General features: G+C 43.7%; 1 pseudogene; it reads right to left on the bottom strand.

Moving 5' to 3' along the window:
- Positions 1 to 270: 270 nt before the first annotated feature.
- On the bottom strand, positions 271 to 4,046 carry LOC147959216 (uncharacterized; annotated as a pseudogene).
- Between the last annotated feature and the right edge of the window lie 10,528 nt (positions 4,047 to 14,574).

The following is a 14,574-nucleotide window of genomic DNA, read 5'->3' on the forward strand; positions in this document are numbered from 1 at the left end:
CATAGCATCACTATCAAAATAGCAACATCACTAAAAGAACAACAACTACTCTTCTCTTCTCTTCATCACCAAACTGTTAGTGCTGGGCACTAGCTTTTGTTATCATTTGCCACAATAGATGACACTATGCAGGGGGTACCTTATTTGAACCTGTTTCACATTAGATTAAACTTCAGGAGAGATACTACTCGTAGGTAACCATCAAAAAAGTTCCAGGACTTATATTCATGGCTTAAACATGTGAAAAGCACCTTACCAAGAGATTAAAAACTATACAAAGAACCCTTGGTCATCATCTGATTCTTCTTGTCCCAAAGGAGCAACATGCCCATCATTTACGTAAGCCTCATCATCATCCGTATCATCATCAGATTCGAACTGGACATCTTCAAACTCAATAGGTTTTATATTTTCTATGACTGAAACATCAACGCTGGATCCTTCGTCATCATTTCTGCACCAACTAGTGATCTCTTCAGGTACTGTAATCTTTGGCACTATAATTTCTGCATCGACGACATCCAGTACGTCTGCCTCACCACCTTCATCGGCTTTAACAGCTTCATCAAGGCCTACACCATTTAAAACAGAAGGAGCAAACAAATTGTGTGGATTCATTTTAATAACAGCTGCCCAATCAGGGTTCTTCACCTCTCTCACATAGAAAACCTGTTGAGCTTGGAGGCCTAGAATGTAAGGGTCTCCCTAGAATCGGTGTAGAGTAGTGTCAAGGTCAATAATTCCATATTTGTCCTTCTTATACCCCTTACTCTCAGTTATTTTAGCAGGAGGCACATCAAACCAGTCACACTAGAATAGAACAACCTCCTTATCAGGAGGAAAGTCAAGAAATATGATTTTCTTGATCACCCCATAATAATCAATATTTCCTATGGTTGCATCGCCCTTGACTATGACGCCACTATTTTGGGTACTCAAGTCCTGCTCGATATAGGAATTCTGAAAGAAATATCCATTCAGAACTGTACGGTTGTATACACGAGCAAGGTGATCAGGTCCTTTAGCTAGCGCATAAATAAGATTGCTGACCTTCCCATCATTGTGGAGTTCTGTGATATGTTTCATGGAATAGAATATGTTTGATTGTAATGTACAATGTTGGTACGTTACTACGAGGAACATTAGTCAAAATGCGAAATAAACTTACCCGTCTCTCAAACCAGCCAACAAACTCTTCCTTGTGATGCCTTTTAGGATTAGGAGAATTTTTACTTGTCAGCTCCTCAAGATGTTCACTTCAAAGAGAAATGATTGTTAGTTGAATAGGAAAGTGTTAATGCATATCATGATGCGATGAAATAAATACATAAGTATCCTTACTCAATCCATGGCGCAGTTTCCTTGCAGTTTGTTATTATGAAATGCCTCATTTGATTAATCTTAGCCAAAGACAATGATTCACAAACAAAACCTTTCTTGGAGTAATCAACTCTACTCATGATGCTAATTCCTATTGATGGTTGATCTGTACCTCCGTCTTCATGACGTTCGGACTGACTTAGCTTGGTAGGCATTCCATCAATGAATCGATTGCAAAAAGTCATGCACTCTTCAAGTATGTACCCCTCTGCAATAGAACCTTCTGGTTGAGCCTTGTTACGCACATATCCTTTGAGCGTACGCAAGTATCGCTCAATTGGATACATCCATCTGTACAAGACAGGCCCTCCCAATCGGGCCTCTTCAGCAGGATGAATTGGGAGATGCATCATTATATCAAAAAATGTTGGTGGAAAGATCGTCTCGAGATGACATAGAGTTTTTGCCATTGTTTTGCTCAACCTCTCCAAATCTTCATCCCTTAACCCCTTGGAGCATAAATCAGAAAAGAATTTACTCAGCTGAAGTAATGGGTTAGCAACATTCTCGGGCAAAAGCTTGCACAATGCAATAGGAAGAAGTTTCTGAAATATAACATGACAGTCATGAGTTTTGAGTCCACTAATCTTGCACTGATCGAGGACTACACATCGCTTAATGTGTGATGCATAGCCATCTGGCATCTTAATGCTCTGCAGAAACTTGAGGAGCATTATCTTTTCTTCCTTTTTTAAAGTATAGCAACCTTTCTTTATGTCGTACTTATGCTTACCGGGCTTTGGATGCTGGTCCTTTCTAATTTTTAGGTCCTCCAAATCAAGACGAGCCTTCACACCATCCTTTGATTTCTTAAGCATCTCAAGCAAAGTCCCCAGAATGCTGTCACAAATGTTCTTCTCGATGTGCATAACATCCAAATTGTGCCTGACAAGCAAGTGCTTCCAATATGGGAGCTGGAAAAATACACTTTTCTTCCGCCAATTATGCAAACAATTAGTTTCCGGTCGCTTTCTCTTATTTGACCATCCAAATGGTGCATGCTGAATGCTATCAAGTTCCCGCACAACTTGTTCACCTGTAAGTGCCACAGGAGCTTCTCTACTATTTGTCTTGTTGTTGAACAAACACTTGTTTCGACGCCATTTATGGGTCCTGGGCAGAAAACGTCGGTGTCCCATGTAGCAATGCTTTCGACCATACTTAAGCCATAAAAAATCTGTATGTTTGTGGCAATACGGGCATGCTAGCTTGCCTTTTGTGCTCCAACCACTGAGCATTGCATAAGTTGGGTAGTCACTGATGGTCCACAACAAGCATGCATACATCTGGAATTTTTATTAGTTGCAGCATCATATGTGTCAGCACCATCCTCCCATAGAACATTCAGTTCATCAATCAAGGGCTGCAAGTACACATCTATGTTATTTCCTACTGACTTTGGTCCTGGAATAATCATTGACATAATCCAATTTTGTTGTTTCATACACATCCAAGGTGGCAAGTTATATGGAATAAGAATGACAGGCCATGTACTATGTGATATACTCATGAGCCCAAAGGGGTTGAATCCATCCGAAGCAAGGCCAAGCCGAGCACTGCGAGCATCTTTTGAGAATTTCTTATAATATTTATTATCAAAATGCTTCCACGCCTTCGAATCTGCAGGATGCCTCATTATGCCATCATCCACCCGACCCTCCTTATGCCATTTCATATGTGATGACATATATTCTGTCATGTACAACCTTTGCAGTCTTGGAATGAGTGGGAAATACCTTAGAACTTTCTGTGGCACTGGCTTCTTTGATTTACGGCCTGATGCATTGTCTTCATCACTGGTAGGAGTAGATTTGCATCGAGACGCATGACAGACAGGACACTCTTCTGCATCAGCATGTTCATTACGGAATAGCATGCAATCATTAACGCACGCATGTATCTTCTTATAGTCCAACCCAAGATCTTACGGAATAGCACACAATCATTAATGCACGCGTGTATCTTCTTATAGTCCAACCCAAGATCTCGGATCACCTTCCTTACTTTTGCAAGATTAGTAGGGATGTAGTGACCCTTTGGCAACACCTGCGTGAACATCTGCAGAACTAAGTCACATGCTCTATTGGTCATCCCAGACACACACTTGATTTGGTAAAGCTTCACAATGAAAGATAGCTTCGTGAAATCCTTGCAACCTGGGTACAACTCTTTTTTTGCCTCTTTCAATAGTTCGAAGAAGACCTTGGCTGTTGCATTTGGCTCCTGGTTCCTTTCATCACCGCTGGAAGCATCCACATAAATGTCTCCCGCACCTTCACCAATGTCTGCATTGCTTTCCATGTTTGTGCCCCTTATGAGAGTATTGAGCATGTCACATACCCCAGCACCATCATCTAAAGCGTCTTCATTATCAGAATCTTCAGACATGCTTCCCTCATCGGATTGTTCACCATGGTATATCCAGTGAGTGTAGGTTGGATCCATCCCATTGAACAACAAGTCAGTATGAGCTTCCTTTTTCGTTTTTGGAACAACATTGAGACATCTCCTACATGGGCATGGGACTGTTGAGTCTGGGTGAGCACCATCGAAGGCAAAATTCAAGAAATCCTTCATGCCAGTTTGCCACTCACCAGAATTTCTTTCCCTGTCCATCCAGCTCTTATCTCGTGTCATTTTTGCCTTATCTCCGTAAAGCCAGTCCTGTTAAAAAAACCATAACAGCTGCTTTAGAAGCTAAATTACAGCCAACGGCATCACTAGCTGCATTACAAGACAAGACAACAGGGATACATACATACCAATATTACTGTCACATGGTAAAGCAAAATTTATCTATACATTGTAAAGCAAAATTTGGTTGATGGAAGAAGAAATAGTACTACTGTCACATGGTAGTATATGTGACATGAGTTTAAATACGTTCAGTTTAGTAGTTGGCTAGATAATGCAAAAACAGAAATTCAGAGACAGTGAAGAGATCACGGCTCAAAACTAACAACCAGATTGTTTAACTTATGCTGAAGAACATAGCATACCTTTATGCTACTGATCTCCACGAATGTGTTGTTGTACATACCTCACGCTACATATCAGATTCAAGATACTTGCTTGATTCTTTACTTGATTCAATGTATGATACTTGTCATGCAATTTTACTTTAGGAGTTTCAGTTGAATGGTTGCAGCCATATATGAATTTTTATAGATGGTTTAATTTGAATGATTCACTCAATTAAAGCTCCTGTGTGTTTCTGCTTAAGTTCCATTCAGTGTGTTTTTTGTTTAATTTCTCTTTGGTTTAAGGTTCAGTGTGAAGCAGCCTAAAATGTTTTGGAGCAACATCACTAAGAAGACACCATCTTAAGCCAAGGAGCCCGAGACAGCAGCTTTGCGATTATATAAGCACATGAGCAGGGAATAGATTGAATTGAACTGAAGTATATGAACGGCATTCATGTTCATCAAATTCAGTTTTGAAATTTGCCTGGATTTTCTATCTTATTATTTGCCTGAACCATCTTATTATTGCAGATGTGGAAGAACATGAAAGTAGCTACCGATAAAACAACAAGCAAGGGAAAATTAGTCTGCTACTTTCATACTAAAATCAGCATCCTTATGTTGTATGTATAGCACAGTACTAATGCCCATGTGAAGTATTTTCAATCTAAATTTGCTGCACTTGCAATGAAAAAAAAAGAGAGAGACATGAGGGGATAATCATACTATTGTTGTTCAGGTCGTTGGTCGCAAGGGAGACAGACGAGCCTGTCCGAGCGGCGCTAAGCAGAGGGACAGCTGACCACGGGAGAGCTGTTGCAGGGCGTTGCACTGAAGCGCACGGAAGACCCGGGCAGGCGAGCAGGATGGCAGGTCCGTTGGCACCGGAGTTGAGGTGTCGGGTGGTCCAGCCACGCGCCCACGGGCAGGATCGACCAGCCGAGATCCAGGAAGGAGGAGGCCGACGAGCAGAAGGCGCCGAGCAACGGGTGGTGGAGCAAGGTTAGAGGGAGAGGGGAGTGGCAGGGAGGCGCCGACGTGGGCTGTTTGGACGCGCCGCCATGATGTGGCTACTGGATGCGGCCAGCGCTCAGGTTGCGCGGCGGCAGAACAGGGGATCGAGGTACGACTCGGGTTGCTATGGGGTAGTTTTCTTTTAGGACTAGGGTCCGGCGCGTGAAAAGTAAAGAGGAAAACAATTGTGGGAAAGAAGGAGGTAAGGAAACAGCGGCGCAATCCACCAGACGCGGGTCTGATACATTGCGCGAGCCCTGCGCGCTCCACCAGACAGGCGTCTGATCCAGCGTGCGATTTTTTCCTTTATATGCTAGCGAAAACTTTCGCTCAATAAGCTTAAGTCCGTCAACATATTATACAATGACTGAGATAACCCAGTGGAAAGATCAACTCCCTTCAGAACTGGCGACCAAGGTTCGAGTCCGCCGTCACCCGTATTTCTTTTTTTCCTACGCGCTCCACCAGATAGTACTTTTTTTTCAAAGTCAGATAGCGTATATTACTGAAATATATCCACACACAAAAATATATTGCTGAAATATATGATCGACGTGGCCCTTCTTTCTCTGTTTGAAAGAAGATAGTAATTTTATTGACCAAACATTGATTATCTGCAACTTTTAAACCACAAATCCAAATGATCTCATTATTTTTGCATATTTTTAAAATTAAACTGATATTTATATAGTAATTTGGTTGCGTATTTTTACCTACTTAAGTAGTGTAGGTAGCATATGTCGGCACGACAACCCGTATTTCTTTTTTCCCTACGCGCTCCACCAGATAGTACTTTTTTTTGAAAGTCAGATAGCGTATATTACTGAAATATATCCACACACAAAAATATATTGCTGAAATATATGATCGACGTGGCCCTTCTTTCTCTGTTTGAAAGAAGATAGTAATTTTATTGACCAAACATTGATTATGTGCAACTTTTAAACCACAAATCCAAATGATCTCATTATTTTTGCATATTTTTAAAATTAAACTGATATTTATATAGTAATTTGGTTGCGCATTTTTACCTACTTAAGTAGTGTAGGTAGCATATGTCGGCACGACAACCCGGGGTCCGGCACCCGTCAATTTCGCCTGACCGTTCACGTGTCATGGAGAGTAACCTGGTTGTCTGATTCCTTCCATCGACGCCTTCCTGCCGCTATCAAGGCTCAGGGGAACTCGTTTGCTGTCTCCCACGACTCCGGGGGCGGCTGGCTGTCTGATTCCTCCCATCGACGCCTTCTCGCCGCTATCAAGGCTCAGGGGAACTCGTTAATTGCCGTCTCCCACGACTCTGGGGGGCGGCTCTGTCGAAAGCTTCCAAGACCGTGCACTCCATTCCCGAGCTCTCAGTCCATCCACCGATGCCGCCCAACAATCGGCACGTATCGATGTCCTACACCACCCATGTGATCACTCACGTCGCCTCCGATGATCGGGTCACCCTCGACGACTGGGTCGACTCCGGCCGCGGCTCCGTCGAAAGCTTCCAAGACCGTGCGCTCCATTCCCGAGCTCTCCGTCCATCCACCTGGGAGCCGTTGCAATAAATCAGTATAAATAAGAACTATACAAATATGCAAATCAGTATCCTTGCGGGCGACCGGACGTGCCCCGGCCCCTTTCTCCCCAAGCCCTCCCTCTCCCCTCCCTCCCCACCGCCGTCGCCGGCGCCCGCCTCCGGGCCTGGCCCGGGCGATGCTGGCAGCCCTGGCCATTCACCTCTCGGTGGTGTTCCGGTGTGCAGGAGATCAGCTAGGCGGCGGCGCTGCCATTGGCGGCGAGGTGGCGCGGCGGCGGGGTCTGGCGGCGCCCGCTTAGTCCAGATATGGGCCCCTTGGGCATTTGTTTCTTCTTCTTTCTTTCTATTTTCCTTTGGGCTTGTTGTGCTGCTCGCCCCAGCCTTTGCGATGTCATCGGTGTTGGTTGCTTTGTAATACAATGCGGGGGAAACCCTTTTTCGGTAAAAAAAAATTCCAATTTATGTTCGACCTACTGTGGCACGGAGGACCCTCCCGAGTCGCCCTCGCAGGCGATGGGAGAGATCGCTAACCGCCTCCTAGCGCCCCGCCTCCCGCTCCTGCCCTCCCCTACCGCTGCTAGAGGGCATGACTAGGTGAAGCCCGACCAGCGGCGGCGGCGACAGGGCTCATTCGCCCCTTGCGCGTGGATCCGATGTAGGACGGATCCGACATGCAAAGGCGTCGCGATGCAGGGCTGTTTAATTTACATAGTTGAATCTTTATGTTTATCGTTTGAAGAAAAGCGACATAATTATGTCGGACCTACTCTGCCATGGACAAACCCTCGACGGATTGTCCAGTAAAATGAAAGATGTTGAGATCATCCCATCTCAAGATCGGAATGTGAGATCGAGACTGACATAGATCGACCGTCTCATCAACACATCCCATCAGTACTTATGTTTCGTGACAAGAGTATCTCTACTCCTAATGGAGCAGTTGGTAGTCTCCGCTGGTCAATTTTCGTCCCACCTCCGCTGGTTTTTTTTCGTCCTAAAAAATCTACGAAATTTCGTAGGTTATCCAGGGACAACTCCCACCTCCCAGGTTTTTTTCCGTCCCACCTCTCATGGTTTTTTTGGTACCTCGTCCCACCTCACACTGAGCCGCCACGAACCGCAAAAACCGCCTACCTTAGCCAAATCAACAAATCTCTCTCATTAATGCAATTTTCTTTAGGAAACAAATAATAGATTCTTTCCTACCTTAGCCAAATCAACGGATCTCTCCCATTAATGCAATTTGCTTTAGCAAACAAATAATAGATTCTTTCCTACCTTAGCCAAATCAACGGATCTCTCTCATTAATACAATTTGCTTTAGCAAACAAATAATAGATTCTTTCCTACCTTAGCCAAATCAATGGATCTCTCTCATTAATGCAATTTGCTTTAGGAAACAAATAATAGATTTTCAGGAAATAAATAATCTCTAATCTCTAATCTCTACTCCTAATGAAGCAGTTGGTGAATAGCTTGCGCGGTTTATTTTTGCTGGTTTATTTTCGTCATCCTCCCACCTACGAAGAAAAACCCACGAAAAAAATTCCACGACACGCACGCGCGAGCGAGTCGGCCCTCCAGATCCCTTCGCCGCCAGCCCCCGACCTCCTCCCCGGCTCCCGGTGTCGGCCACCCCCATCTCCTCCCCCGATCCTGGCTCGCCCCGCCCCCACCTTCTCCCTCACTCCCGGCGCCTCCCGACCCCCATCTTCTCCCTCACTCCCGGCGCCGCCCCGCCCCCACCTCCTCCCTCACTCCCGGCGCCGCCCGACCCCCAACCTCCCTGGATCCGCGTGCGTCGACGCCGGCTTCGCAGCGGCGCTTGATGTGGAGCGCGCCGGAGTAGAGGAGCGGGCCTTCTTCCTCACCTCACAGCGCTGTCCTCCTCCACGATCACGCAGCCGCAGCGGCGGAGGACCCGAATCCCTAGCCAGCAAGCTCAGACAGCCATGGATCCATTGGGTATGAATCCCTCCACTTCTCTCTCTCTGACCCACCCCGTCTCTTCTCCCCCCTCCTCTGACCCCCTTCTCCATGACACAGGGCGACGCCATGGAAGGGCCAACAACACCAGCAGCTATGGACATGCAGGCTGCTGCCCTCCCTGATGCATCATGCGCGCAGGCCACAAGGAGGGAAGAACACTGCTCTGCTACTTCCTGGGTCGCCATGGAAGGTACTGGAGTAATACAGATAAGATAAAATGCAACTTACTGGAGTTATGCTCCATGTTATGCTTGCTGCAACTTACTGGAGTAATTCAGTCAAGATAAAACTGCAGAAATCTCAAACTTTAGCATGGACTGAATAATGTTGATGCATAATTCAGGCAAGTTCATTTACAAATTTTGTTAGTATTGTTACTGGATCATTCAGAGGTGAAGCAACTTTCGGTATTTTTTACAGCACAATCTGTTCTTGTATTTCCTAATCTTGGTTGTTCACTTGCTTTCATTCACAGGGTAAAGAGGTCAACCTCTTCCAATACACAATTGTTGAGGTATGTATCGATGTCTAAATGCTAAAAAAGAACCAGGTTACACCATATGGTTTAGGTTGCTCACCTTGGTTGCTGACCAGGTGTTCAAAATTCTTAGTGAGAGAGGACATTGACGGTGCGAGAATGGAACACAACAAGTTTTGTGTGTGTGTGTGCATTACTGAAACGTCGCACGACATGTGAGTCTACATCTAACTTCCTTTCAATTTTCTATTGGAAATATTTCTTTAGAAAATTTCTGTTGGACACTTATCTTCTCTTTGTTTATCGTTGATTGGAACAGGGTGAAAGTTATGGAATTTTTGCTGTAACCGCCTGGACGAAGATGACAGGGCTAACCGGCTAACAAAGATGCATTCAAGGTAAGCCATGCCTCTGGTATGCTTGCTTAACATGTGAAATCCATAAGACAATTATTTCGAGTTGCGACCTGCATTGTGGTGTCTCTGTTCATCAAGTTCCGAGCACCAGCTCCAGTGAAATTAGGTGTTCATCCTGCCATACTCCTAGGTGGCTTTCTTTGGCCTGTTTCTTATTGTGTATTTAGTGGTTATGCACAAGCTTCATCATCTAATATTTCTGCAGTAATTACTGAAAACAATTTGAGGACAAAGCTTTGATTGTTGTTGTAGTTGAAGATTTAGAGTTGCAAGGCAGGCACAGTTAACAAGGATAAGAAATTGTAGAAGATTTATCAAATCAGACATGGGCTTGGTTATGCACTGAATCATTGTGGGGGATCGAGGTAATCAGACCATACACCCAAACTTAAATTTTACTTGCTTTTAAATGTTTAGGAGGCAGATGATGTTTGATATGCTAGACTAAAGTACGCACCTTTTAAGAGTATATCACTGATACTCCAGTCACCAATAAATTCGGAAGTGCGTACTGCCTGGATTATTGGAGCTCATTTTAGCTCTAAGAGTTCTTTTTTTATCTCTTTTACATTCTGGTAAACATGTGGGTGAATAATAGTTAGAAATTGTTCTATATGTACACGGGAATTCTAATAGAACTGATGCTTGAAATGATAAAAAGTTCTATAATATTTGTTAGCCGGGCACTGGAAAAGCTCACTCCTCACACCAGATCACCATCGCCGACGTATATACTTTTTCGTAACAGAGTCCACATGTTTACTCATGTTCTCTGTTTTTTGTTGTTTCGGGGAAGGTTGTTAGGAGCCCATCTCTTCTGCAGCCCTGGAGAAAGAGAGCTAGATATAGTGGTACTTGCTAGCGTTTTAATGGACACCTCCTTTTGGCCTTTTTTAGTTTCTCTAATAATTAGCTAAGAGACTTCAGTGAGTGAGATTTTTTTGGTCCCTCCCTTTTTCTGTGTCTTTTAGAGTTTTGCTTTGTGGTGAAAGGAGGATAGAGATACTCAACAGGGGCCGCCCTCTTCCTCGTCCGAACAAGATCCCCAAGAGCCTGTACCCACTTGTATGTACTCTGCACATGTGAACTCGACATGTTGTCTCTTGCTGCTTCTGAAGCTGAACTGAACTGAAGCTTAAAATGTATGTGCAGGAGAAGAGCTCGATGAGCTGCACGGTCTCACACATGAGGAGCAGGAGGCCTAGGGAGGAGGAGTCGTTTGTTTACAGTAGGAAGATTGGCTTATGACCTGGTGCATACCTGCATGGCATTTTCAGTAGAGATGATTCAAAATCAAATCAGCTGTTTGTTAAGGTGGTGTTGCCTGCTGCGGTTTTACTATATTGTGAATTTCTGATTGTGTGCAAAGGGGATACATGTTCAACTAATTAGATCAGTTTGTTAACTAGAACGTGTTATTGGGAATAAGCACAGATCAATTGTCAGCACAAGAAATGTGGAATGCATTAGAAGTCATTGCTGTTATTGTTATAATGTTTAATCTTAAAAAAGTATACCTACTCTCTCACATGGTTACTGATACGCAATTTTTGTTTGCCTCTTCTCGTGCTGCAGGATGGAACTGGAACCAAACTTGGTAGTTGAAATAATTCTCTGTCGTAAGTTGCATATCCTAAACAGTAATTTATGACATTTCGTTTTCGTCCTTATGAATTATCCTTAATAGGTTTTTATCTCAGAGCCGGAAATAATATACCCAATTCATATGCAACGAATACACATGAAATATATGAATACTAATGAAGGCCATGTGTCTTTCTTATTCATGCACTCTATGCCCAGTTACCTACTTAAGAGTTTCAATTTTTGTTGCATAATTCTCGTGCCACTGAAATATGTAATGTGAAACCCGCTCCCATCTGCTCTCATTGTATAAGAGTGTAACTTTTTATATAACCAGAACCCTTCCAGGTGTTAGATTTATAGTTAATTACTACTTAGTTTACTATTCAAGATGTTCCCACATTTTTCTTGGGTACAATTAATAATTTTCATGCTTTATGCAGGTTTGGAGATGACATGTACTAAGAATCTAATTATTTCCTCTTGTCGTTCTTTTGTAGTTAATTCAAGGAGGACCCTATATCTAAAGGTAACAGAGCAGTTTATATCATAATTCCATTGCTGGATTTCTATAAGAATGAAAAAGGGAGAAACGGTTGTTTCATTTGGTGTGCGGATCTGGTTTAAAGTGTGCGTGCTTATATCTGGAAGATCTTGGTTGCAAAAGTATATCAGGAAGATCTTGGCTGCAAAAGTGATCAGATATACTCCTCTGTACCAAAATATAAGACGTTTTTTTCAGTTCAATTGAATTGCAAAAATGTTTTGTATTTTCGTACGGAGGGAGTAATAGTCAACACAGCCTCATTGGTTCTGTAATTTAATGCCTATGATCTTGTAATTCTGAATCAAATAGTTTGATTACACAAAGAATGATATTTACTTTGTGTAAGATCTTGTAATTCTGAACCAAGTTAATTCTGAATCAAATATTTTTTCTACTATTCTATATGTAATAAATAGAGCACAAAGAATGATATTTTCTTTGTCAGCATATATAGGTCTTAAGTAGCAAATCTGGGCATTATACATAGTTTTGTTTTGCTTTGGATGTCAATTAACTTGGAATCGAGGGAGAAGTTATGCTCTCTGTAATTTTAGCCTAACAGGTAATTCTTATGCGTTCGAATATGGTATGGTATTTTTTTATTTAATTAGTTTGGCAAAGCTTATCCTGAAGACGGACTCAAGAAACGGTGGCTTCTAAGTTAAGAAGCTCAGAAATTGATAGTTCAATCTATAGCCCTATCGCTGAGGTAAAGAAGTACATGCGATCAAGGGAGGGGTACATGGTGGCATGGTGAGATGCTTGGCTTATGGATCCGCTCATTGGCTAGCGGAGGAGGGTTGTGCGAATAAGTTATATATAAAACTTGGGTTAGGTATCCGTCGGATCGTATTCATGATGTTATGGAATAAAAAACATGTTTTATTTAGTTGTCAAGAAGAGAGCATCTATAGCTGGATTTACCAAATCCGCCCCCTAGACATCCATGGATGCGCCTGGTCAGTGTCTGATTGTATCCGTTCTGAGCCATTTTTTGTCTGTGCATGCAGTCATGTTCCACATTTTCTCCCTCACTTGCATGTTATTGGTGGAGATGAAGAGGAAGAAAGAAAAGAAAGAAAGATGGACCGTGTCCGCGAGCCCACATATCCTCTTCATATATGGTGTCAATAGAGGGTTTGCGGACAACCCGGACGTATAGGACATTAGAGATGGTATGAGGGGTGTGGTTGGGCCACCTTTTTTCCTTCTCTCTTGTTCGGTCATTGACCGGGTGCGTCCGTGGACATTTGTGGAGGATTTGAGAGTATGAAGTGTGTTAGCTGATTGTCGTGTTAGCTGAGATGACATTGTTCTCGGTTATTTTAGCTAGCTCCATCATTAGCATCTTAACTTCTTTTCAAAAGCCCGTAGCAACACATGGCCATAGAATCCGCTATTAACATCGTAATTCAGTTTCAAAAGCCCGTAGCAATGCACGGGCATTCTACTAGTAACCTATAGTTTCAAAGTGAGGGTCGCATGAGATTTCTATGACATGTTGTTCAGAACTAGCCAAAATTTTCCTGCTTTGACCAACAGTTGACCAAGGCAAATTTTTTTGACAATCCATGATGAAACAATAACTTCCTAATTGGCTGCGGGTGGTTGGCGGACCGGGGTTGCGGCGAAGGGTTGAAGCACCGTGGTACATCACCTACCCAGTCCGTGCACTGGTTGACGGTGAAGGCGTCCGTGGACGTCGTGTTCCCCTCACTCCTTCCGTCTTACTCCGGGTGAAAACTTGATCTTTGGATCGGACGGCGATGACGTTTGTGGTCGTGCCCTTCCTGGAGGCATTGTCTTGAAGTCCTCGGTCCGGCATATCTGTCGCACATCTTTCAAGATTATCGCTCCTCGTGCTGGTGGTCTTCGTCGGCTCTAAACGGATCCCCCTTTTGCACATCTTATAGGTGCTTGGTAGTCGTTGAGGTTGTGTGTCGGTGACCGGCACTCTTTTTCGTTCATTATTTGGCTTCCTCAAATGGCGATGACTATACAAATATCAACGGCGAGAATGGTACAGGGGAGGGCCTCAGATCACCCTTCACAATTCTCGGACTTCGTGTTTTTTTACCACGATATGACTTTTTACAAAAACAATTTATTATTCCCTCTAGCTCGAAATATATTTACAATATAGAAAATTCCCTCAAAAAATAATTACCTTTTTAATACAAAAGGAATCACTTTCCCACCACCTAATTTAGATGTACAGTTGTTTGCGCCAATATTTTTTAACCTCCCGCTAAAAGTCCCAAATTACTGTCTTTGTTCCCACCAAAAAATTAGATTCCCGCTATATACCTTCCTAACAACCCACAAATATATAATTCTATACCAAACCACGGTGTCTTCACGGGCGATTGGATCTGAGCTCTCGTCTCGGTTCATCTGTTCTGCCGGCGTCATGACGGCGTCAATAGAGCGAACCACAGCAGCTGCACGGCGTCAGGTTAGTCATCCTCCCGGTCTCCTCCCTCGCTGAAAAATCCAGTCCTCCTCTATCTCCCCCTCCTCCTCCTCTGCGCCCGCCTCCGTCCGGGATCAAACCCCCCTCCCCCACGAGCTCCTCCTCGATGCGCGGCTCTCTCGATCCCGATCCATTCAAAGGGGCTGCCCCTTCTCTCCTCCGCTCGCCGCTTGGCCGTAGAAAAAAAGTCCGGGCAGGGGAC

The sequence above is a fragment of the Triticum urartu genome, chromosome 7A (genome assembly GCF_056163025.1).
Source record: "Triticum urartu cultivar PI428250 chromosome 7A, HENAU_Tu73, whole genome shotgun sequence".
Classification (NCBI taxonomy): domain Eukaryota; kingdom Viridiplantae; phylum Streptophyta; class Magnoliopsida; order Poales; family Poaceae; genus Triticum; species Triticum urartu.